Here is a 26,710-nt window from a genome sequence, read left to right as displayed (position 1 = left end):
ATACAATGGATTTGACACTACCGGCACAAGGGTTATACTCCGTGAAGCTAATGATATGCGCACTACGTTCCTGCATTGCCGGTATGATAAGAGTGTCATTGAACAGGTATTTACCCATGCTAGAGCAACTGAACGTCAGAAACAGAAACCAGGACAAAACGCCTCCACGTTTGTGTTTTTCCATAGAGTTTAACCGATGTGCCAGTCTCATCAAATCCATTGTATTGAAACACTGGAATATCTTCAAAAATTCACAAAATTGTCCCTTCATATTTGTTTTTGTCGTGCGCGCAATCTAGCCGATTCCGTTACACACAGCACACAGCTACTACCCAAGAAGCGTGACAATTTGCTCCCAGGCCCGGCCAATGGCAATTACAAATGCGGCCACTGTGTACGTTGTGATAATAAGACCAATACTAAAGTGTTTACCACCCAAGAACAGGTAAAGAATACAAAATCCAAAGCCTCATTAATTGCAGCACCACAAATGTCATATACATGCTGAAATGCATCTGCTGGGCTGCGTATATTGGTCAAACTAAATGAGCATAGAAACTTCGCTTTGCAGAACATAAGGCTGCTATTCAAAATAAAAACACAGACTATGTTATTGCGCTCCACTGCATTGAAGCCAACCATGGCTCACCTTCCTCCCTGTGCTTTGTAGCCATAGAACATGTCCAAAATTCACAGAGAGGAGGTGACATCACACGTAAACTAAAACAAAGATTGGCATTCTGGCTGTACTCCTGACACTGTGGATCCTAAGGGTCTAAGTGATGATTTTTCACTGTCCTCGTTTCTACAATGTTGTTGCCTTGATTATTTGGGTCTCTGTGTCTCTGGATTCACTGGCACGCAAATATCACCTATGTATATTTTGACATGGTCTATTGATTAATGAGACACACTATCTTATTATTTGTGCTATAATTGCCATTTACCTTTAAACATATTAACATTAGAATTTCTTTACATTTTTGTTTCTCAATGGGCCACTAGGCTATAAATAGGAACTGTCTTTCTGCTAGATGGTAACAGAGTGAACAGAACGTGGCTCGGGTTGCTGAGGTCCTTGAACATCTTCTTGGCCTTCCTTTGACACTGAGTGCTGTAGGTGTCCTGGAGGGCAGGCAGTTTGCCCCTGGTGATGCGTTGGGCTGACCGCACCACCCCCTGGAGAGCCCTTCGGTTGAGGGCAGTGCAGTTGCCGTACCAGGCGGTGATGCAGTCCTACAGAATGCTCTCAATGGTGAATTATTTTCCAGGCACTACTCCGCAAGGGCTTTAACTTCCTCCTTGTCAGCTCTCTAGTCGTTGTTGGTAATCAGGCCTACTACTTTTGTGTCGTCAGCAAATGTAACGATTGGGTTGGACTCGTGTATAGCCATGCAGTCATGGGTGAGGAGGGAGTACATGAGGGGTCTGAGCACACACCTTTGTGGGGCCCCGGTGTTGAGGATATGAGTGTGCCTACCATCATGCCTACACTCAGGTGTTGCCTGAGTGTGAACTGTATTATTTTACATTCTGGATGGACTGGTTACCTTACGCTACGCTTGAAAATGTCTATCCATTAGTCTGGGCGAGAACATATAGCCCTAGGTGACGCTGTTGGTATCATGTTTCAGGTAAGACCCAGATGCAGACAATGTCGAAGTAACAACAGTTTATTAATCGAACAGGGGCAGGCAAAAGGCAGGTCAAGGGCAAGCAGAGGTCAGTAATCCAGATAGGTGGGGCAAAGGTACAGGTCGGCATGTAGGCTCAGGGCAGGCAAAGGTCAGTAATCCAGGCATGTGGGGCAAAGGTACAGGACGGCAGGTAGGCTCAGGGCTGGCAGAATGGTCAACACCAAGAAAACTAGAAAACAGGAACAATTGAGAGACAGGAGCATAAGGGGAAAACGCTGGTAGGCTTGACGAAACAAAACGAACTGGGAACAGATAGAGAACACAGGTATAAATACACAGGGGATAAAGACAGGTGAAACAGATGAGGGTGTGACAGTTGGTTCATTGATGGTGCAGGGCTGCTTACAGTTAGCCTGCAATTGGTGAATTTGTATTTGATTTTGAATAGCCTAGTAATAGGGAATGTTTTATATTTTAATAATTAATTGAGTGACACATTACCTTCAACTATACAGAATATCTCACCACCTGTCATGACCGTCGTATGAATAATTGGACCAAGGCGCAGCGTGAGTAGAGTTCCACATTTTAATGATAGTGAAACTTCCAAAATAACAAAGTTATAACGATTGTGAAATACATACACAACAATATCCCCCATGGCAGGTGTGAAAAAGGACACACTAAGTATGATCCCCAATTAGAGGTAACGATTATCAGCTGCCTCCAATTGGGAACCATGCACACACACCAACATAGAAATATAATACCTAGAAACCCCCCTAGTCACGCCCTGACCTATTACACCATAGAGAACCCCGAGGGCTCTCCATGGTCAGGGCGTGACACCACCATGTGTTTCCTTCTCCTCCTCTATCTCCTTTATTTCATTCTTGAGAGCGAAGACAAGCTGTGAACAGTTTAGTTAAATATATTTTATTGCTAAAACATATTACTATTGATGTTCCCAAAGAGATCTCCCAACTTAAGCACTGGGAAGAGAAAGGTTGGAGAGCCCATGGCATACAGAGTTTGGGCGGAAAATCACCTGTCGGGCAGCGAGAGCATGCTCCTTAAACAGTGTTTGATGTGTGGAGTGAAATAAGTGTTTTTATATTTATTTCTCAGTTGCATACTTAGCACATGATACACAGTGGTGGAAAAATGTACACAATTATCATACTTGAGTAAAAGTAAAGACCCCTTAATAGGAAATGACTCAAGTAAAAGTGAAAGTCTAAAAATATTTGGTTTTAAATATTAAGTATGAAAAGTAAATGTAATTGCAAAAACTTCAAAAGTAAAAGTATAAATAATTTCAAATTCCTTATATTAAACAAACCAGATGGCACAATTGTCGTGTTTTTTTTTATTTACTGATAGCCAGGGGCACACTCCAACACTCAGATATCTCTCAGAAACAAAGCATTGTGTTTAGTAAATCCACCAGATCAGAGGCAGTAGTGTTGACCAGGGAGGTTCTCTTGATAAGAGCGTGAATTGGACCATTTCTGTCCTGCTTAGAATTCAAAATGTAAGGAGTACTTTTAGGTGTCAGGGAAAATGTATGGACTAAAAATTGCATAATTTTCTTAAGAAATGTAGTGAATAAAAAGTAAAAGTTGTCAAAAATATAAATAGTCAAGTAAAACACAGATATCCCAAACACTACTTAAGTAGTACTTTAAAGTATTTTTACTTATGTACTTTACACCACTGATGATCCTTTATAAAACTGAAGTAGCCCTAGCCTACAAAATGGACCAGTGGGAAAGCACACAGCCTCCATTCGCTAGGCTAATAGAGTGAATACAGTTGACATGTATTTTTTTTTGATAATGGGCCATTCTAAATCTAAACTCATTTGACATATTACTAAAGACAAGAGGATCACTTGATGAAAGAACAGCTGTGCAGCCTGAGGCAAGAAACAGAGAGCAAGCTTTTTTTGCTACTTAATCAAATCATCCACAGCCTATCATCCACAGCCTATCGCGTCAGGCAGCCCATATATGTTTTGAATTCTAAGGTTTGTATCATTCACAACTAAAGTTGCCAATTACTCTAAATCTAGCATGTTTCAAACGATCAAAATTATGTTCAACATAGCCACTTCATATGCATACTCGCACTGTAATGAGGAAAATATAATTTCAATTCAAGTTCAATTATATCCTTCTTACTGTAAAATCCTATAATATAAAATAATGTTACAGACTTATAAGCATATCTTGTCAGCTAAATGAACAAGCCTACAGCCTATGGCATGGAGCATAGCCAGATAACATAGGCCTACAGTAGACCAACTCATATTCTGTTCTTCTGAAATACATTCTCTTCATATCGTAATGTTTCTTTAGATCTTACGGAAATAAATAATAGATGTATTGTGATGGTGTAAATGAAATTGATTGATTGATTTATTTCAAAGGCACGCATCAGCGGCTTGTATGCATGGAGGCCTGGAGATGCTAAACCTGTTTATGTTCATTCGCGATAAATTACCATAAGACCGGCAGTCTTTTGCTTGACAATAACCGGCTGACAACATTTCATGACCGCCACAGCCCTATACAGCACATGGCTGATGTCAAAGTGTATTATGGGGACATGAGCTTCCCAGAATGTATGGTTATGTAATTGGATATAAGAATGGACATATTGGAACCATCATGCATCATGATATCCTTTTAGGCCCAGTAGACAAGTTCAGCATCCAAAACAGTTGTGCAATCCACAAGCCCATCGATATCTAGCGGATGCTATCATTGCAGTAGGCAGTACAGTAGGCAGTATATGAATGCTAAGTAAGTGGTTTGTGGACCTAAAGAGTACTAAAGAGTGAGTGATAGGTTTAGTTTACCATTGTTGTTGTCACTGCTGTGTGGTGAATCATGGCCTGTCTGACCCTCTGACGGATGACGCTGCCTCGTGCTAACACCAAAGCTCGCTAATAGCGTCTGGTGTAAGATGTGCGCCAGTCACAGCGTTCATGAGAGAGACCCATCTATAAGGGACAGGAGAGGTGGTAGAGTGTTGTGACCTTGAGCAAAGGAACTAGCTCATCCCAAAGTCAGATACGTAGTCATACTCTATGGATGAGGATCATGAATTTGTCAGTCATGGTCTCGTCAGTCTAGGTCACCTTCTTGTTGTAGCTCGGAGGCTTGTTCTAGGTCAAAACAATCAACGCTGAGATCTTCTCACTGAGGAAGCAACTCACAGAACCTTACTTTTTTTTAAACTTTTGTAATCGAGGGATGATTTTGATTTCATGAAGTTCTGAGATGGATTTGATGTTTAAACTGTGTTTTCCTTCTCTCTCTTTCCTACAGGAGGGTCTTATGATGGTCAGAATGAACTCCGGAATAAGGCCTTTGCTGAGGTGAAAATGATGGAAGCCTGACCCAAGGAGAATCCTCCACCTGATTATCCCTAGCCTGATCGCTGTGAGTCTTACATCCTATATCAATCTCTCACTGGGACACACATACACACACGAACACATGAACACATGCACTCATGCACACACACACACACACCTCATACAATCCTCTATCCCTTTAGAATAGCTCACACCTCCTCAGGCGGTCTGATTGTGGCCACTGGGAGAATGATCACAGACAGCAGATAAAAATAGCGTCCGATGAGAGGAGGCAGAATCCACACCTCTGTGTGTCCGCCAAGAGGAATCACCTTTTAAATTCAGCATCTTAGTGTTGTTTAGCGCCTGCAGATGGCTTTCCAGGAAGTTATGTTTAATCCGGTTGGCGGAGAGAAAATCACCATTGATTGCCTTTTATTTAAGATACATTTTTCAATGTTGGGCATCTGAAAATCTACATGTGAAGGAGTAGAATGTGGTCTTAGGACTCTTAGGATGGTGTAAAACTGTCCCCAAAAATGTCAGCACTATACTTTTTTCTCATATGTGATATATGGGGGATGAACGTTTCAAACCTATTTGTATCAAGGAAATACTGGCTCTGGAGCAGTTGTGGAAAGTACTTAAGAAAAAATACTTGAAAGTACTACTTAAGTCGTTTTTGGGGGGTATCTGTACTTCACTGACTATTTATATTTTGACAACTTTTACTTTTACTTCATTACATTCCTAAAGAAAATGATCTGCTTTTTACTCCATACATTTTGACATCCAAAAGTAGGTCAGGAAAATGGTGTAATTCACAATCTTATCAAGAGAACATCCCTGGTTATCCCTACAGCCTCTGATCTGGCGGACTCACTAAACACATTATTAATTTGTAAATTATGATGTCTGACTGTGCCCCTGGCTATCCGTAAATAAATTAAAAACAAGAAAATGGTGCCGTCAGGTTTGCTTAAAATAAGGAATTTGAAATTATTTATAATTTTACTTTTATATTTTACTATTATATATCATTTTATATTTTAGCGATTACTTTCACTTTTGATACTATATATACTGTATATTTAAAACCAAATACTTTTAGACTTTTTCTCAAGTATGATTTTACTGAGTGACTTTCACGAGTCCTTTTCTTCTAAGGTATCTTTGCTTTTACTCAAGTATGACAATTGGGTACTTTTTTCCACCACTGCTCTGGAGATATCAAGCTGGCTTTGATATCAAAGATGAGAAGAATTCAAAAATATTGATAAACTTCTTTGTCATGCTTGCTGTAACTTTAAGGACACTGTATGTCACTCAAACTCAACTCTGGAGCTCACAGCCAGTTCCACTGCGTTTTTTTCATTGTTCTCTTCTAAGCAGGGACTGATTTCGACCTGAAACATCAGGTGGTTGCAAATGAATTGTCTGGTAGAACAGAAAACCAGCAGGCTCCGGACCTCGAAGGGCAGGGTTCTCCAAATGGCATCCTGCACAGGGTTTTATTTGGCTCCCATGTAAAAAAAATAAAAAATGGTTTGGACGTAAAAGACTTTCAAAACACCAGGAACTCAGCTCCAATTGATTTTAACTTTGGAAATGTTTTGCCAAGTATTTCCACTCATAATAGAGAGATGTGATCATATACAAATGTAAGCAAGGTTTGAAATTATTATATTTCAGTCTGGTCAATTTGCAGTAAATTTTTTGTCTATAAATTATTTGTAATTATGTGTGAGTGTCACGCCCTGACCGTAGAGATCCTTTTTATTATCTATTTTGGTTAGGTCAGGGTGTCTAGGGTGGGCAATCTATGTGTTCTATTTCTTTGTTGGCCGGGTATGGTTCCCAGAGGCAGCTGTCTATCGTTGTCTCTGATTGGGGATCATACTTAGGCAGCCTGTTTTCCACCTGAGTTTGTGGGATCTTGTTTTTGCATAGTTGCTGTCTAGCACTGCAGAACTTTACGTTCGGTTTTGTATTTTGTTGGAGTTCAGTATTAAAAATCATGAACACTTTACACGCTGCGCTTTGGTCTCATTCATCTAACGATGGACGTAACAGTGAGGTCATAAATTCACTCTGGAGTGCCAGAGTTTGCTCTGGGCGTTCGTAAATTCAGAGCGTTGTCAGATTGTCCGTTTGTAAATTCGGAATGTTTCACACTTGGAGCGTTCAGAGTGCACACTGAACGCTCGGGCCAAGGAGTAGAGTTGATCCAACCGTTCTAACCTCACAACGGCAGTCAAGCACCCAAACTAACTGGGTAAAGTTGGCTAGCTTGCTCGCTACTTCCAGACACAAATGAGAACACCTCACTTTAACCATTTTACTCGCCTTTACTCAGCTCTTGTCATGTTATCCAGAGTGTCGGTGACTGTTACTGTGCTGCTGGCAACAATTGAAATAGTTTTTCTTTGCAGACGTTTACTGACACCAGTCATATTCAACGAGTGTTGCACATTCGTAAATTCATCAGTTATTCTGCGCCCTGCACACTCAGACGAAAGTTCTCTGAAATCGGAGTAGATAGCCAGAGTGAATTTGTGTTCCAGCCCCGCGACCATCCAATCCAGAAAAAAATGGCCCGCGGTAGAATGTAGTTGATGATTCCTGTCGTAGGGTAAGAGTTAAATACCCCTGCTGTATGAATTTCTGAATATGCCTTGTTTTCCTCATCAGTGTTTCTGATGGAGGCCGGAGAATAAATGACTAATGTTGAATTTATGATCTGGAGAGTGTTCATTTCTACGCTGGCTCGTTGGGGAACTGGAACAACCATACATTCAAGCCACATCAAAAACAGCTTGCCACCTCATAAATAAGTCCAATATTTCCCGAATACACCATTTGTTATTCCAACTATGCTCATTAGGTTAAACAGTAGTCATTGATTAAGGGAGCTGGTGATAGCTTGTGAAACCCTCCTGATCAGCATATTTAAAGGCTGGTCATTAGATAGCATATTTCACCTTACCAAAATGTTCCCTGTAGATAGTACTATTTTTATTAGCAATGATCTCTAAATCAATCCATGTCGTAGCAAAGCATTCTGAAGCGAAGCAAAGCTTCTGGTGATTTTTAAGAATGAGATACAGTGCAGCCAAGATAGTCTGACTCACTTGGCAGCCATTTCTCTTTCGCCAGCTGACTAATTACCGGCCCTGTGTTTGGAGCAGAGTTCTCTCCATTTATCTCCATCTCTCTCTATGGAATAGGTAGAAGTCATTCAGATCTCAACATTTGAAAGTCAAAGGATTTGGCTCTGGATGAGGTGAGAAATACCTAGCAGATGTTCATTTCACAGAACTAAAATCTGGTGTAATTTGGTCAGATGCTCGATTTACGCAGTCTGTCCACTAGAGATTAGGGACAGATCCAAATGTACTGGGGGGGGGGGGGGGGGGGGGGGGGGGGCTGGTCCAACTCAACATGTCATTAAAGAAAATGCATCCCCCTCACCAACGTTAAAAATGTTTTCACATTACCCTCCCTTGTACTTTAAAATACATTGAATACCCTCCCCCTCATAAAATTAACTCAAACTGATGTTTACGACCACAAATAACAATAAATGTAGCTACCCTCTGTTTATAAATGTGGATATCGACTTTGACACTTCAGCACGCTTTTCTGGCACAGTCGATGCCACACAAGGTTACAGGCCAGAAGGTTGTGGGTTCACCGACCACCACAGACTAGCTCACTCTCCCTGCCTGTTTCATTACACTACAATCAGAGCCAGCTGCAGACAATGATTAGCTAGGGGAAAATCAGATTTTCAACATTTTGATGCCATATATATAATTATATAAAATATATGCAACGAATTTCTGTGCCAATGTTTCTGTGCCAATGCACCACGCAACCAATAAACAAAGCATACCGACTTCGGGTACTTCAATATCACGGTTGATGTTTTCAACACCACTATAAGTAGACTATGTGAATCTTGACAAACAGAAAATACATCCCTCCCTACCTTGTAGGCTTACCCAGTATCGAAGGCTTGGCTTGACAATATCTAAATGTTATTAAACTTTTTAGTGTTTTGTAATAGATGTCTCTTTCCATTCATCATTTGGCCGCTGCACAGTTTGGATTGATTGATAGATTTTATTTGTCAGTTAATTAAAAAGAATACATATTTTTTATAGTGACCAGGATTGCACAATAAAGTCGGGGACTTATTTCCCTATGTTTTACATAAAAATATACACAATTACATAGATACAGACACCTTACATAGATACTGACACAGAAATAACCTTCAGATGAGTATGGGGGGAGTTTAAGTACAATTCTTACAAGCTTGTTTGGCTGGTAGCTTATTATTTAGATGTTTGGGGCTGCTGGTGAACCATGATGTGCATGCATAATCAAAGTGACACTGGACTTGCGCACTTGCCAGAGTCTTTAGGGTATCTCTAGCTAGGTATAGCCTCTTATTTTATTTTTTGGGGTTACTTTCTTAAAACAATAATTGTCCACATTACAGTTCAGCTGTCAGAGATTTGAGCACTAAATGTATCAGGGCATTGCATGCGAAGGTTTAGGTGTCAACTGTATGATATTCAAATAAATACATAGCCTGTATAATGGAAGAGAAGCTTAGGCCTAACCCCAGAGAGAGAGCGATATACCGGTGAAACATTATGACGCCGACATCCATTCCTTTATGTCAGATGGCTACAGCGTCTGCTATACAGATAAAGATGTACAGAAGGAGGGTAATTCATTCATTTTCTATACAAATATTTTGTATAAAGATAAGCATTATATTGTTAGATTATAGGAGGAACTCTGGTAGGCCTGAAACATTCTTCCTCGCCTCAAGGTTAACTGTCGGAATCAGTTGGAGCGCCGGGGCGCACTGCCTTTGTATCATAGGCCTGTAGTAACTAAAGCTTAATAATAGCCACACCATACCAAACCTTCACAAAAATTTCTACATTTTTGTAGGGTAATATGAAAAGTAAGTCAAGCCATAGTTTATAGTGAAAATAGAAGCAGAAGAGCAAATATAAAGCAAGGGAAAAACGCACTACACTCCCCGTGTGCCCCCCCCCCCAAAAAAACAAACACACAACCCTTCCAGAAGCAAAATAAAAGGTTTGACAACCCTCCCCTATTTTGGACCACCCTTCCCCCCCGGTAAATGTTGATCTGCCCCTTAAGCAGATGTGGCTGCCAAGAGGCTGAGAGATCAAGTTCTCTTCCTGTGTGTAAGATTCTGCTTTGCACTTTGTTTATCTTGCACGATGGCCCATCGCAGAAGCAAAAATAGCTGTGCAAATATGATGATCTGTCAATCTTATGGAACATTAGCCACTTAATGGGAAAGCAGAATCCTCCTTTCAATATGGGCTAAAGAAAAAAGCCACCATTAGCTTGTGTCGTTAGTCGAAAACTAACTGTGTTCAAAGAATGTTCTGCATATTTATACAGATGGAATTCAAATACTGATAGATGAGTGTGTGTTGATGAGTTTGAGCAGTCAAGGGGTGAATGAATCGAAATCCTCTTATACCTTCTGCTCTTTGTTGCAGTGTATGGCACATCCAAGTGCTAGATGAATAGAGATAGATCATTATGAAAATTGGTTAGGCCTGAAATTGATTTGAAGGCTCTATTTATGTTAGAAAAGCAAACATTTATTCCCTGAAGTCTTGCAAAAACACAGAGAGCAGTCTGTCTTGCACATATCTCCCTATGCAGTTAACATGTTTATGACACACGTGTCTTTTGAACTGAACGTTTTGCAAGAATAGGAAGCTACACAATTAAAGAACATGTAATGTCTCTACCCCATAAAGCCTCATAACCCATTGCTATCCGATTTATTATAACTTCATTAAGCTCTCAATTTACATAAATGCGGCTCAATCCTTCACCCTAATATCACAGAGCTAATGAGTTTGGCAGGTGCGCTAGGTTGTAATTATATGAAGTAGGTTATTAAACACTTTCTTATCACAATTATTTCCCGTCAGATTGAATTATCTTAAATGTAGTTGAGAGGTCTACACTGCTACAATGGGCTTCATACTATTTATCCATGTTTCTGTCATGCAAACCCATTCAGCTGTCTGTCTGGGAGGTGTCTGTGTTTTCTGTGTCTGTTCAAACTAGTGGAATTACTTATGGCACCGTTTAGGTAGCCCTTTGATTCTACTGTTTTGTCCCTCTTCACTTACTGTATTCCTGTAAGACAACTATTTCCTAACATCATCATACTCAGTGTGCATGAGTCATCGTTATTATGTCCCTCTTGGGCACTATTTAGATGGCAGACTTGGTAACATGCCACCCTTTGCCACCTATCACACCTACTGTATCTTGATTAGAGATTCAAGCTCCAGCTGCAGGTTAACGACTACATTGGTATGGATGTGCATTTCATCTATATTCATTTTGAGCTCCCACACTGAGTGAGTGCACCTCATTGTTTTTTAATTGTTTTGATTTATCAGACAGGATTTGCAGACATTGACAGGCTGGGGTCTGCCCGAGGAACCATTCTACGGTGTGTTAAAGCGTTGACGCAAAGCTCTCAGAAATCCGCCCAGATACTGGGATCCCCTCCCCTGCATCTCGTAGGCTGTTCTATGGACACGTCTAGAAACAAAATCCCCTTTGCAGTGCATTTGACGGTCATATTCAGATTCAGATTCCACTGGGTTATAAGAGGAATCAGAGTATTTTTAGTAATGCTGCTCTGAAAATCTTTAGCAAATTCATCAAACACAAAGCATTACATCATAAGGACCATAAGGATCATCGGTTCGAGGCTGTCTATTGCATTGATGCTAAATAAATAGCTCTTATGCATCCACCAGGACTAGATTTGTATTATTGGAAGGGGCTAATTTGACCACTACTTCCACATCCGTTAGATTTTCAAAATTCCTCTAGCTATTTACACATGATCTGTGTTTGAGCTGATCGAAGCGTGTTTCCATGTGTAAACTGAGCAGATTGTGCGTGTGTGTGCTCTCCAGGTTGGCCATTCCCTCTGGTGTGGTGGGAAGAGGCGTGCAGGCTGTGATTGACGGGTGATGCGCCGTGAGTGAACCTATGGCAGTGACACAACACAATACAGGTAAGTAGCACAGAACACAGCACAGGTGTTTGGGAATCCACTCATCTCACACACCTACAGCAGACCCAATACCTAAGAGCCTTAACCTTACTGGTACAAAAACAAAGTTCTCTAGAGGAAAAACAAAGGTTGATAAATCCTTCAAAGGCCTTCGCTTTTGATGGAGAAAGTCCTGGGAAATGAAGGGTTTAGGTGGAACAAGGTGGTATGAGGCTGGACTGATGATGGTTTTGAGTGCTGGCGTGGCGAGTGTTGAGCAGCGCAGGGCACGTAGAAGCATGCAGGTTTATGATTTCTCTCAGACCAACACCTGGGTGACCTTAAGAGTGGAAGAGAAGCTCCAGAGTGCAGCCAGGGCCCTCCAGCAGCCTCCAAAAAAGGTGAAGTCGATCATTCCCTGTCGAGAAAGGAGATACAAAGTATATTTCAGGCAAAGGCCTGCTTCTATCTATGTTGTAAACACAGCCTCTTGTGAAATGGTGAGCTGCTGTCTGATGAAGAGGAACAGATATATCTAGAAAAAATATTAGATTTTTTGAGTGCATTTGAAATACCCAGCAAGCAATACCAATTGTCTTGATCATATGAAGAAGTAACTCTATTGACCATTTAGCCAATTTATTAAAAGCTAGCCAATGGCACAGTTTGACTAGCCTAGCCAGCTACTGTAAATGTCAATTTGTCAGTGAACTACATTTTTTAATCACGTTTTGGCATGATTATATTTCTCATTTCAAGTAACTAGCTGCATGCTGAAATAGACATTCAATCATATACTTTGCATTGAAACTCAAATAACAGCATGTTGATAGAAAGGTGTGTGTTTGTCATGTACAGTACCAGTCATACTTTTGGACACACCTACTCATTCAAGGGCTTTTCTTTATTTTGACTGTTTTCTACATTGTAGAATAATACTGAAGACATCACAACTAAGAAAAACACATATGGAATCATGTAGTAACCAAAAAAGTGTTAAACAAATCATATTTGATATTTGAGATTCTTCAAAGCACCAACCTTTGCCTTGATAACGGCTTTCCACACTCTTGGCATTCTCTCAACCAACTTCATAAGGAACGCTTTTCCAACAGTCTTGAAGGAGTTCCCACATATGCTGAGCATTTGTTGGTTGCTTTTCCTTCACCCTGTGGAGTAATCCAAAACCATCTCAATTAGATTGAGGTCGGGTGATTGTGGAGGCCAGGTCATTTGATGCAGCACTCCATCACACTCCTTCTTGGTCAAATAGCCCTTACACAACCTGGAGGTTTATTTTGGGTCATTGTCATGTTGTCATTTACATTTACATTTACATTTAAGTCATTTAGCAGACGCTCTTATCCAGAGCGACTTACAAATTGGTGCATTCACCTTATGATATCCAGTGGAACAACCACTTTACAATAGTGCATCTAACTCTTTTAAGGGGGGGGGGGGGGGGGGGGTTAGAAGGATTACTTTATCCTATCCTAGGTATTCCTTAAAGAGGTGGGGTTTCAGGTGTCTCCGGAAGGTGGTGATTGACTCCGCTGACCTGGCGTCGTGAGGGAGTTTGTTCCACCATTGGGGTGTCATGTTGAAAAACAAATGATAGTCCCACTAAGTGCAAACCAGAAGGGATGGCGTACGCTGCAGAATGCTGTGGTAGCCATGCTGGTTAAGTGTGCCTTGAATTCTAAATAAATCACAGGCAGTGTCACCAGAAAAGCACCCCCACACTATCAGACCTCCTCCTCCATGCTTCACGGTGGAAACCAAGCATGTGGAGATCATTCGTTTACCTACACTGCGTCTGACAAAGCCACGGCGGTTGGTACCAAAGATCTCAAATTTGGACTCATCAGACCAAAGGACAGATTCCACCGGTCTAATGTCCATTGCGCATGTTTCTTGGTCCAAGCAAGTCTCTTCTTCTTATTGGTCTCCTTTAGTAGTGGTTTCTTTGCAGCAATTTGACCATGAAGGCCTGATTCGCGCAGTCTCCTCTGAACAGTTGATGTTGAGATGTGTCTGTTATTGTACTCTGTGAATCATTTATTTGGGCTTCAATTTCGGAGGTGCAGTTAACTCTAATGAACTTATCCTCTGCAGCAGAGGTAACTCTGCAGCAGAAGTCATAATGAGGGGCTGCAGTTGCTCGCAGGCCTGCATACCCACATCTATACCCCCCCCTCACACACACACACTGCGAGCAAAACATTTTAGTGACCCCCCTCTTGAAAGAGGAGATCTTTTATTTCTTTTTATGCAATTCTAAACATTTTGCCATGCGGTGTATAGAAAATGTTGCTATTTTATAACTCATTTCAAACAATTCCACAAATGTTGCTATTGGGTGGAGAGAAATGTTTGCAGTTTTGAATATAATATCTGAGTGAGACTGACTAACAAAATCAATGTGGGCCCCTCGGCCGGTAATTCGACCATGATAATAAGTTTAGATACCTGGTTTCTAAATTAACTTAGAAATCAAAAAAATGTACCTGACATGGGCTAATTGACTATCTATCAGTGACTGATAAAAAAAAAGGTGCAACACAAATTGATCTCTGATGGAGACTGTCGAACGGTCATCAATGCATGCTTCAGTATTTCCCCTTCTCTTTAGGAGAATGTGTGTACCCTGGCCCCATAGGCATATCGAAAGGATCCCACCCTGGTCACCAATGTAGCTGACCGAGAGAGACAAGTCCCTTAGAAGAATGCAGTCTAAATATTGTGTGGTCCAGAGACGAGAACTATCATCTATGGCATAAGCCTGGGCTCCTGACAGGGACTTGTTAAACTAATTCTACATTGAATATAGTCATTGAGATGCTCAAAAAAGCATGTGCATCTGTAGTTGGTGTTTCTTCAACTTTAAAATGCACTAGGCTGTGTAAGAAAAAAACAACAAAGAAAAGACAACAGGGAAATGCATGTGGTCCCAATGTCTAAATACTGATGGCAGGGCTAGTTCAAACTGCAGCAGCATGGTTCTCCTCACAGGTGACTGAATCAGCCCATGATTGGTTAATAGCACTGTGTTTGAGCTCTGAGAGCAGGACACATGAGAGTTGAATAGACCACGTGAGACAAAAGTGAGCGACAAGAATGAGTAACAAAAATAGTCACAGAAAAGGAATGTAGTTTGTGAGCTAGAAAATGAACATCCTAACGGACTCCGGCAGGGTGTTCTGCAGTCATCCTACTTAATGTGGGATTTTACCTTTTTCAGTATGAATTAAATGTATGGGTTCTGCCCTGAAGACTGTATTCGATTTAGACTACAAGTCATGTAGATTTTTGTTGACTTAAATTATTACATGGAATAAACATCTTCTTGTCCCTAAATGACATGCTAGCTAGTGATAAAGCTATTTGATCCAGGTCTACTTTTTGCAACTAGCAAGCTTGCTAAATTACTAAGGTTGCTGTGTTATAAGTTGTGAGGCATTTTATAGCTTGCATTGATGGTATCATGTTTCCATAACTAAATAGTTAGATTGGAAAAAGCTAAAAAACTTACCTGATAGCAATTTGTCAGACCGAGATCTCTCTTGAGATTTGTCACCAGCTGTCTATATAAGGGGATTGGCAACGTGATCAGCAGAGATATTACCAAATCAAATCTTATTTGTCACATGCGCCGAATACAACAGGTGTAGACCTTACAGTGAAATGCTTAGTTACAAGCCCTAATCAACATTGCAGTTAAATATATATATATATAAAAAAACATTTAACAATAATAAGAAGAAATACAAGTAACAAATAATTAAATAGCAGCAGTAAAATAACAAGAGCGAGGCTATATACAGGACGTACCGGTACAGAGTCAACATGCGGGGGCACTGGTTAGTTGAGGTAATTGAGATAATATATACATTTAGGTAGAGTTATTAAAGTAACTAAAGTGACTAGATAATAGATAATAGATAATAACAGAGAGTAGCAGCAGCGTGAAAGGGAGGGGAGGGGGGGAGGGGGGGGGGGCAATGCAAATAGTCTGCGTAGCCATTTGATTAGATGTTCAGGAGTCTTGTGGCTTGGGGGTAAACACTGTTTAGAAGCATCTTGGACCTAGACTTGGCGCTCCAGTACCGCTTGCCATGCGGTAGCAGAGAGAACAGTCTATGACTAAGGTGGCTGGAGTCTGACAATTTTTAGGGTCTTCCTCTGACACCGCCTGGTATAGAGGTCCTGGATGGCAGGAAGCTAGGCCCCAGTGATGTATTGAGCCATACGCACTACCTTCTGTAGTGCTTCGCAGTCGGAGGCCGAGCAGTTGCCATACCAGGCAGTGATGCAACCAGTCAGGATGCTCTCGATGAACCTTTTGAGGATCTGAGGACCCATGCCAAATCTTTTCCGTCTCCTGAGGGGAAATAGGTTTTGTCGTGCACTCTTCACAACTGTCTTGGTGTGCTTGGACCATGTTAGTTCGTTGGCGATGTGGACACCAACAAACTTGAAGCTCTCAACCTGCTCAACTGCAGTCCTGTCGATGAGAATGGTGGCGTGCTCAGTCTTCCTTTTCCTGTAGTCCACAATCATCTCCTTTTTCTTGATCACGTTGAGGGAGAGGTTGCTATCCTGGCACCACACGGCCAGGTCTCTGACATCTTCCCTACAGGCTGTCTCTTGGTTGTCGGTGATCAGGCCTACAACTGTTGTGCCATCGGCTAACTTAATGATGGTGTTGGAGTCATGCCTGGCCATACATGAGTGAACAGGGAGTACACGAGAGGACTGAGGACGTACCCCTAATGGGCCCCCAGTGTTGAGGATCAGCGTGGCGGATGTATTCTTACCTACCCTTACCACCTGGGGGCGGCCCATCAGGAAGTCCAGGATCCAGTTGCAGAGGGAGGTGTTTAGTTCCAGGGTCCTTAGCTTAGTGATGAGCTTTGATGGCACTATGGTGTTGAACGCTGAGCTGTAGTCAATGAATAGCATTCTCACATAGGTGTTCCTTTTGTCCAGGTGGGAAAGGGCAGTGTGGAGTGCAATAGAGATTGCATCATCTGTGGATCTATTAGGATCTATTAGGGCTGTTGGTGTGAGCCATGACCAGCATTTCAAAGCACTTCATGGCTACAAACGTGAGTGCTATGGGTCAGTAGTCATTTAGGCAGGTTACATTGGTGTTCTTTGGCACAAGGACTATGGTGGTCTCCTTGAAACAAGTTGGTAATACAGACTCAGAAAGGGAGAGGTTGAAATTGTCAGTGAAGACACTTGCCAATTGGTCAGCGCATGCTCGCAGTACACGTCCTGGTAATCCGTCTGGCCCTGCGAAGAGCACAGGGCGCCAGTAGCGAATTTGCCAATCTTGGTGTTCTCTGGCAAATGCCAAACATCCTGCACGGTGTTGGTCTGTAAGCACAACCCCCACCTGTGGACGTCGGGCCCTCATACCACCCTCATGGAGTCTGTTTCTGACCGTTTGAGAAGACACATGCACATTTGTGGCCTGCTGGAGGTCATTTTGCAGGGCTCTGGCAGTGCACCTCCTTGCACAAAGGCGGAGGTAGCGGTCCTGCTGCTGGGTTGTTGCCCTCCTACGGCCTCCTCCACGTCTCCTGATGTACTGGCCTGTCTCCTGGTAGCGCCTCCATGCTCTGGACACTACGCTGACAGACACAGCAAACCTTTTTGCCACAGCTCGCATTGATGTGCCATCCTGGATGAACTGCACTACCTGAGCCACTTTTGTGGGTTGTAGACTCCGTCTCATGCTACCACTAGAGTGAGAGCACCGCCAGCATTCAAAAGTGACCAAAACATCAGCCAGGAAGCATAGGAACTGAGAAGTGGTCTGTGGTCACCACCTGCAGAATCACTCCTTTTTTGGGGGTGTCTTGCTAATTGCCTATAATTTCCACCTTTTGTCTATTCCATTTGCACAACAGCATGTGAAATTTATTGTCAATCAGTGTTGCTTCCTAAGTGGACAGTTTGATTTCACAGAAGTGTGATTGACTTGGAGTTACATTGTGTTGTTTTAGTGTTCCCTTTATTTTTTGAGCAGTGTATATATAGATTGCCCTTGTCTTACCAGAGGCTGCTGTTCTATCCTGCTTATACAGTTTTAAACTCTGCAGCTGTATGATGTTCATGTCATCGTTCAGCCACGACTCGGTGAAACATAAGATATTACAGTTTTTAATGTCCCGTTGGTAGTATAATCTTGCTCATTGGTCTTCAATTTTATTTTCCAATGATTGCATGTTTGCCAATAGAACGGATGACAGTGGGTATTTACTTGCTCGCCTACAAATTCTCATAAGGCAGCACGAACTCCGCCCCCTTTTTTCCGTCTTCTCTTCACGCAAATGACAGGGATTTGGGCCTGTTCCCGGGAAAGCAGTATATCCTTCAAGTCTGACTCGTCGGAGTCATTAAAGGAAAAAGCTTCTTCCAGTTCGTGGTGAGTAATCGGTGTTCTGATGTCCAGAAGTTATTTTCGGTCATAAGAGATTATGTACAAAACAAGTCAAAAAATAAGTTACAACAAGGCAAAAAACAATGGCTGGTACACAAGTTGTGATTGGTTTACAGTTTAGTACTCGGCTGCATGTGCCTGTCCAGCTAGTGAACATTATAGTATGTATTTTGAAAAAAATTTACATTGCCAACAAACGGAAATGTGTTCAGAATAAATAAATATACAGAATATGTAAAAACCAGCTCCTCCCTAGACAGACTGATCATCTCGAAAACTAAAGCAGATAGCTTGCTATGTATGGCCCACCACCTAGGGAAATATGTTGAAGATTTAAACATGTCTCTTGCCTTGCTAGCCAACTACAAAGCCAGAGGTCTTCAAAAGTATTGTGCCCCTCCCTACTACACATGCCTTGCCAGAACGATTTGTTTCATTTCCACAGAAAAACATGAATAAATGTTTTTATTATGCATTTTTATCTCTTCAAGTAAATAGAAAACAGCGGGAGGAATCTCAATCTCAAACCCTAATTTCATTACCCTAAACGTTAAAGTAAAATCTGGTGCTGCTGAATCAAAGTTGTCCAATTGTTGTTACTTTATAAAAGTAAAGAAAAAGTCTTATTGCTTGAGTAAAATACTATTTTGCTATATCTTTTTGACAGCAATACTTTTTGTCTGTTTTTGAAATGGGCTGTTTCCTGGCTTCTGTTGTGAACACAGCTGGAGTTGCCTAGATCCATGGTGTGAAAAGGAGGCACATCCTCCACCTCTCTGACCCAGCCACCACAGGTAGCCCTGCTTTATGTTGCTCAGTAATGCTTCCTCTAGATGGAGAGGATGATAAGATTCGACCTCTAGATGTGAATGCGGATACTGTTACTTTTGATAATGAGAAGTAACAGAGGGGCAGTATATGGGGGTATTCTCAATGGCAGCCATTTTTTATCTGCAATAGCCTAATGCCAACTATGCCTAGCTGTGTCCTGTGTTTTTCATGCAGACCAAATCCATCAACCAACGATGGGTGTAAAAACAATGTAGTGGACCATGCTGTAGGGGAGGATACATGTTTCAGTCTTGTTTTATCACACCTGTCTTGTCGCCAGTGAAAGGTGATATGTCCTCTTATTCTGAGTCGGGCAGGGTGGAAAGAGGCGATGAAGGATGTTGGAATCCCCCTCTATCCGTGAAATGATATACAGTGCACGGAGGAATCCGTCGAATTTCATGGGCATTTCTAATATTGATACACTCTGCTTCAGTGGAAACTCTTTGTTGAGCCAGAGAGAGGGGCAGTGACTGAGAAAGTAAAGTACATAAAATCCTCTCCTGCAGAAAATCCTCTCCTGTTAAAGCGATCCGCAATTCATTCCAATTAAACATCCCCCGTCCCTTTAAAATAAAAATGTTAACGATTGCTTTAAAAGATCTTTCAGGAAAAAAAAAAAGTGAAAGTAAAAGTGAATACCCTTAAACATCATATAATGTACATAAAATCTATTTACGTGCACAGATTGTAGGATTTTGGGCTATTTGCCTTTAGACTGAAAATCCACTTTCAGGGAAAGAAAAGTACAGAGTTAGAATATTTTACTTTATATCAGTCATGCAATTCAAGTAATAACTCATAAACAATAATGACTTAGCTAAAGCCTTGCATAATCCAACAAGAATAGGTTTGACCACAGTGTGTTTGTTGACTTAAATTATTACTTGTAATATACAACTCCTTGTCCCGGAATGACATGCAGCTAGTGATCAAGCTATCTGCTCCAGATCTACTTGATCTACTTACATTTCTAAGGTTGCTGTGTTCTAAATTGGGAGTAATTTTATAGCTTGCATTGATGGTGTCATGTTTCTATGACTAAATAGTTTGATTAGAAATAACTTAAAACTAACCTGATAACAATTTGTCAGACGGAGATCTCTCTTGAGATGTCACCAGCTGTCTAGATAATATGATTGGCAACGTGATCAGTAGAGATAGTACCATGGCTGGTACAAAAGTTATGATTGGTTTACAGTTTAGTACCCGGCTGCGTTAGCCTGTCCAGCTAGTGAACATTAAAGTATATATTTGAAAATAAAAGCCTTGCCACTGTCCCAGTAGCCTGTTTCTGGTCTCAGGTTAAGGAATGGATGAAAAACATAACATGCATCTAAACTTGACCTTAGAAATAGCATTGTTGGGAGATCTGGAGAGACCTGGTCAGTCAATTACTAATACTCTTAGTAAAACTATTTATCTTCAACTTGCAGTCTGTGGATTCTATTAGATTAGACAGATTTAAATTGTATGTTAAACATCACAGCATAGTTGAAAGATATATGGCTGGTAGAAATCTGAAGAGGGTGGCCAGCAGAGATAAGTGGGGTGGGCTGAGGATTGAGGATTGAAATGTGGAACTGGAGACAAGCGGGAGTGAAGTTGCTGGGCGAGGGATAGAATGACAGTCAAAGATAAAAGTAAAAAATGAAGTAAAAATAAACAACAAAAAAAGTATGTTTGAATGACACTGAGGGGACCGCTGTTACATCCAATACCTTTTTGCTGGAGGCATACACACACAATCGCATTTAAACGCACACGTGCACACACACGGACACACACACATGCACTCCAACGCATACAGTTAGCCTTGCTGTTTTGATATTTGTTTTCCTTGATGTCTTTAGTTTTTTCATTGTTGTTTTCTGTTGTTGTTTTTCTCTTTCGTTCATTTTGTTGGTTGTTGGCGCATTGGTGGACGGGCAATACTCGAACAAATGGTCTATTGATTCTGTATCCTCACAGCAAAATCTGCAGAGCTGCGATGCCCCAAATATTCAACATTTTGTTGGTGGCAAGAATTCTGTACAAAGATTTTAGTTGAAAATAAACAAAGTCTTGAATCGTGCATCGCCTATATCAACTGTGCCATGAGATACATCAAAAATGTCTTCCCAGCTTTTTGCACTCTGTATGACACGGATGTCAACATCCTCAAATATAACTGGTATACTTTCCTATTTATGCTATTTTTTGTTTTGGTCCTTTATATTGGGCAGACAGACCTCCTCCTGCGGCCACTTACATTCTCCATTTTTTGGGGTAATGCTGTAATCAATTGGATTGAATGATTTATTACATAACTGCAGACCTATTTCAAAGACTATTGAAGATGTTTTCTTATCGCAATGATGAAATCCGGGGATTGCTAGTAGTTGGGCTTAAATCACAGACCATTGTTTTGCAATGATGGTCTACGAAAGTCTCAACAGCACTCTCTGCGGTAGCACCATGGTGTAGCCAGAGGTCAGCTAGTTCTCATCCTCCTGTGGGTACATTGTCTTCAATATTAAACCTAGGAGTCTCATGGTTCTCATAGCCTTACACAGTAATTATGACAACTTCCAGAGGATGCTCTCCAACCTATTAGAGATCTTGCAGCATGGACAGACATGTTTTACACTCAATCAAAGGATCAGAGAATGAATCTAGTACTGAAAGCATAAGCTACAGCTGACTAACACTGCAGTGCGTACAATGTGGTGAGTAGTTGACTCAAAGAGACAGAGACAATAGTTAAATGTCTTCAAAAATGAAGGAGAAGCAAGAGAGAGAGCGAGAGAGAGAGAGAGAGAGAGAGAGAGAGAGAGAGAGAGAGAGAGAGAGAGAGAGAGAGAGAGAGAGAGAGAGAGAGAGAGAGAGAGAGAGAGAGAGAGAGAGAGAGAGAGAGAGAGAGAGAGAGAGAGAGAGAGAGAGAGAGAGAGAGAGAGAGAGAGAGAGAGAGAGAGAGAGAGAGAGAGAGAGAGAGAGAGAGAGAGCTATCTACAGTGCATTCTAGAGGAAAGTATTCAGACTGCTTGACTTTTTCGACATTTTGTCTTATTCCAAAATGTATTAAATTGTTTATTTTCCTCATCAATCTACACGCAATACCCCATCATGACAAAGCAACAACAATATATATATATATATATATATATATTTTTTGCAAATATATTAAAAATAAAAAACGGAAAAAACAATTTTACATAAGTATTCAGACCCTATGTTATGAGACTCGAAATTGAGCTCAGGTGCATCCTGTTTCCATTGATCATCGTTTCCTCAACTTGATTGGAGTCCACCTGTGGGGAAATTCAATTGACTGGACGTCATTTGGAAAAGTACACACCTGTCTATGTTAGGTCCCACAATTGACAGTGCATGTCAGAGCAAAAACCAAGCCCTGAGGCTGAAGGAATTGTCCGTAAGAGCTCTGAGACTGGATTGTGTCGAGGCACAGATCTAGAGAAGGGTACCAAAACAATTGCAGCATTGAAGTTCTCCAAGAACACAGTGGCTTTCATCATTCTTAAATTTAAGAAGTTTGTAACCACCAAGACTCTTCCTAGAGCTGGCCACCCGGCCACACTGAGCAATCATGGGAGAAGGGCCTTGGTCAGGGAGGTGACCAAGAACCCGATGGTCACTCTGACAGAGCTCTAGAGTTCCTCTGTGGAGATGAGCGAACCTTCCAGAAGGACAACCATCTCTGCAGCATTCCACCAATCAGGCCTTTATGGTAGAGTGCCAGACAGAAGCCACTCCTCAGTAAAAGGCACATGACAGCCCGCATGGAGATTTGCCAAAAGTCACCTAAAGGAAACAAGATTCTCTGGTCCGATGAAACCAAGATTGAACTCTTTGCCTGAATGCCAAGCTTCACATCTGGAGGACACCTGGCACCATCCCTACGGTGAAGCATGGTGGTGGCAGCATCATGCTGCGGGGATGTTTTTCTGCGGCAGTGACTGGAAGACTAGTCAGGATCGAGGAAAAAATGAACAGATCAAAGTACAGAGGGATCCTTGATGAAAGCCTGCTTCAGAGCTCTCAGGACCTTAGACTGGGGTGAAGGTTCACCTTCCAACAAGACAACGACCCTAAGCCAAGACAACGCAGGAGTGGCTTTGGGACAAGTCTCTGAATGTCCTTGTGTGGCCCAGCCAGAGCCCGGACATGAACCTGATCTAACATCTCTGGAGAGACCTGAAAATAGCTGTGCAGCGGGGATGGAGCTTGAGAGGATATGTAGAGAAGAATGGGATAACCTCCCCAAATACAAGTGTGCCAAGTGCCAAGTGTACCCAAGACTTGAGGCTGTAATCGCTGCCAATGGTGCTTCAACAAAATAATGAGCAAAGGGTCTGAATTCTTATGTAAGTGTTATATACGTATATATATGTTGTTTTTTTTTATTTGCAAAAATATCTACAAACCAGTTTTTCTTTTGTCATTATGGGGTGTTATGTGTAGATTGATGAAGACAAAAAAAACGATTTAATCCATTTTAAAATAAACCTGTAACAATAAACCTGTAAAAGGTTAAGAGGTTTGCATACTCTCCGAATGCATTGTATATTTCGTTGTATTTTCACTTTCACTTACTTAGCTAGCAAACGCAGCTAGCTAGTTTAGGCTACTCAAACACCTGGCTCAAACAGAGAGGGATGCTATGTTAGCTAGCTGGCTATGGCTATCCAACACTGGAACTCTTCCAAGTCAAGGTAAGCTTTTGGTTTTATGAATGTATTGCCACCGGTGTAAAAACTAATCTGCCTCTTGTAAACTGTACTGCATAATTGTTGTGGGTTTACTACCGGTTTCCTTTATTTTAGCAAATACAGCAATACGCTCTGTACCCTCGATAGGAGCATATACAATAAATAAAAAACGAACAAAAAAACATAACATCCGCCAAGACCAACAAAACCTGACCCTTGACAATCTCTGTTGTAGATACCACAGTCACCACTAAGACTGAGGAAAGCAAAATTGCCACCCCAGCATTGAAATTAGCACCATGACTGAATAAATGCTGCCCCTCCCACCACATACCCCAGTCAACCCCGTTAGCCTCATCACTATGTGTCTCCTGTAGAAAAACTACATTAAAATTAAGCCTTTTCTGTTTTATTACTTCTAATACCCAAGCCCTCTTATTCCTGTCCCTTCCTCCATTAATATTGAGATAACCTACCCTTAGTACCTCCATATAGAAAAGAGAAAGGAAAAGCATAACAAACCACAGAGAAACCAGGCTAAGAGAAAAAAAAAAACTATGAGGGATGATCATCATAATTGTTTTAATTTTCTTTTAACCTTACCACGTTTCCCACTACCTTTTGCTGCCGTGACAGCAGTAACACATTCCCTGATGCGAGAACGCCTCTTCACAATCAACTGGTCCAACCCCACCGTCTTCTGTAACACCACAGCTGACCTCACAAACTCAACATCCCAAAAATCTGCCAATTTCAGATTTCCCAAAAGTCTGATCCAAGAACCCATTTACCTCCTCTAGATTGTAAATTGAGTCGTCACCAGCTGCTATCATTTCAAAAAAGATATCCATATCCTTCTCCTGATTTTCCTCAACTGAGGCCACAGACCCCTGACTCCCCTCAGCCACATACCTCTCAACACTCCCCACTTGCACCCCATCACTCGTACTGGGCATCTCCTCTACTAGCTGGGAGTCTAGCTCCACATGAACCCCCTCACCAGTCTGAGGAAATGTCTCCCCAGATCCGTCCTTACCTCCTACAACAATATTTTTATGCTGCACATCACAGGCCATGTTCCCCTCAAGGTACAAGCCGCAACTCCATACCCTCAACACGGACAACTTGTTCCTCAGCAACAGGTGCTTGTGGCTGCTCTACCACTGTCGGCCCACCTCTCCCTACATCAGTAGGCCCAGGCGTTACGAGGACCACCTGCGCCCCTCCCTCCAACTTCTCCCTTTTCGGGCAAGCATGTTGCTTATGTCCAACATCCCCACACTCAAAACACTGTTGACTACCCATACTAGCATAAGCCATATACAGTCTGTTGTCATACTTGACTTTAAACTATAACTGCATAGTCTGCTCCGGTGAGCAGACTGTATATGGCAAAAACATGAACGTCTGTCACCGAAACGACATAACCTGTTTCAAAGCCGGGTGTTTGAAACCCAACGTGACAATCTTAATTGAACTTACAAACTTCCCAAACTGCAATAACTCGCCCTCCAATAGCTCATTGGGAATAGAACGGCAGTACTTCCGAAATCGTTACCCTTGTTGACGGAGAGAAACGCGGCGTAACTTGAATAAACATACCTTTAAGAAGTACACCACGCTCAACCATCCGATCAACAAGATGCTCTTCTTTAAGAAAGACCACCACCGCTTTATTCATCCGCCAAGCATAAGAAACATTTTCATAGCCTACCTTCTCCCCTACGGCGACCAGGAACTCCTCCGCAGTGACAGTAGCTTCAGTAATACACCTAGAGCCGTGCCGAAGTGACAGGGACGGCGTCCCCATGTGGGTCGTCATCCCTGCCAAAGCCAGGGCAATTCCAACAAGAAAAACAATATACTTAGTTCTACCATAAACAAATAAATTAAATAAACAATAACCTTAATCATGCATAGAAAAAGGAAAACCACCAAGAAAAGGAAACAAGAAGGGAAACACAGGCAACAACTCCAGACAACACTCGCACATACAATTCCCAGCATGCACCAAACACTCCCAGCATGCAGAGAGAGAGAGAGAATTTATTTGGCAGAGCAATAGCAGCAGTCATGGCTCCTTAGATCTACCATATGGACATTGTCGGCTGTCATCTCTGGCTTTATACGCACTTTCACAGAATGAAAGGGAGGGTGCATCCAGCTCGGTGTCATACACACGCTGACACACAATGAGATACACTGACAAATATGCGTGCATATGTGTGCATGTTGGTGCATGCACACACATACGCGCTTGTATTAGTCAAACACGTGTTCACCACTGACTACGTCTGATAACATATTTCACTTTAAATTCAGATCGCAAAGATATTCTACATTAATCAGAAGAAATTTAATCAGTCTTATCATTGCTGTTCAAAGGAGATATGTCATCTCCGGGTATCCTTGGGGGAATCCCCCAAACTGTCGAGAAAATATGGACGCCAATGTAACCCAATATAATCAGCAATATTAACAACCGTCTCGCTCTCCCCAACAGTGGAGGAAAACTTTTATTCTAAAAGACACTGTGTATTTTTCCATCTTAAAGGGACCCATTTCTCCCAGTTTGTTTCTCTGCAAGCCTCTGTGAGGTGCCTGGTGTTCATCCAAAAGGATTAGTTA

At 41.7% G+C, this 26,710-nt stretch overlaps 1 protein-coding gene and 1 long non-coding RNA gene across 3 annotated transcripts in view; one reads left to right on the top strand and one right to left on the bottom strand.

Moving 5' to 3' along the window:
* Positions 1-26,710, top strand: part of LOC129817278 (leucine-rich repeat and fibronectin type-III domain-containing protein 2-like) — a 259,863-nt gene that overhangs the window by 183,193 nt on the left and 49,960 nt on the right. For both annotated transcript variants that reach the window (XM_055872373.1, XM_055872372.1), the window contains 2 exons: positions 4,973-5,086; positions 12,012-12,112. The gene's annotated coding sequence lies outside the window, so the exon portion shown is untranslated. The remainder of the gene's footprint in view (positions 1-4,972; positions 5,087-12,011; positions 12,113-26,710) is intronic.
* Positions 12,097-26,267, bottom strand: LOC129817280 (uncharacterized). Its single transcript, XR_008753687.1, has 3 exons — positions 25,797-26,267; positions 13,133-13,260; positions 12,097-12,509 (listed from the first exon to the last, which is right to left on the bottom strand). It is a non-coding gene; the product is annotated as an uncharacterized LOC129817280 (long non-coding RNA).

Source organism: Salvelinus fontinalis, chromosome 20 (assembly GCF_029448725.1).
Source record: "Salvelinus fontinalis isolate EN_2023a chromosome 20, ASM2944872v1, whole genome shotgun sequence".
In the NCBI taxonomy this organism is placed as follows: domain Eukaryota; kingdom Metazoa; phylum Chordata; class Actinopteri; order Salmoniformes; family Salmonidae; genus Salvelinus; species Salvelinus fontinalis.
This window is presented reverse-complemented; position numbering and strand designations above follow the sequence as displayed.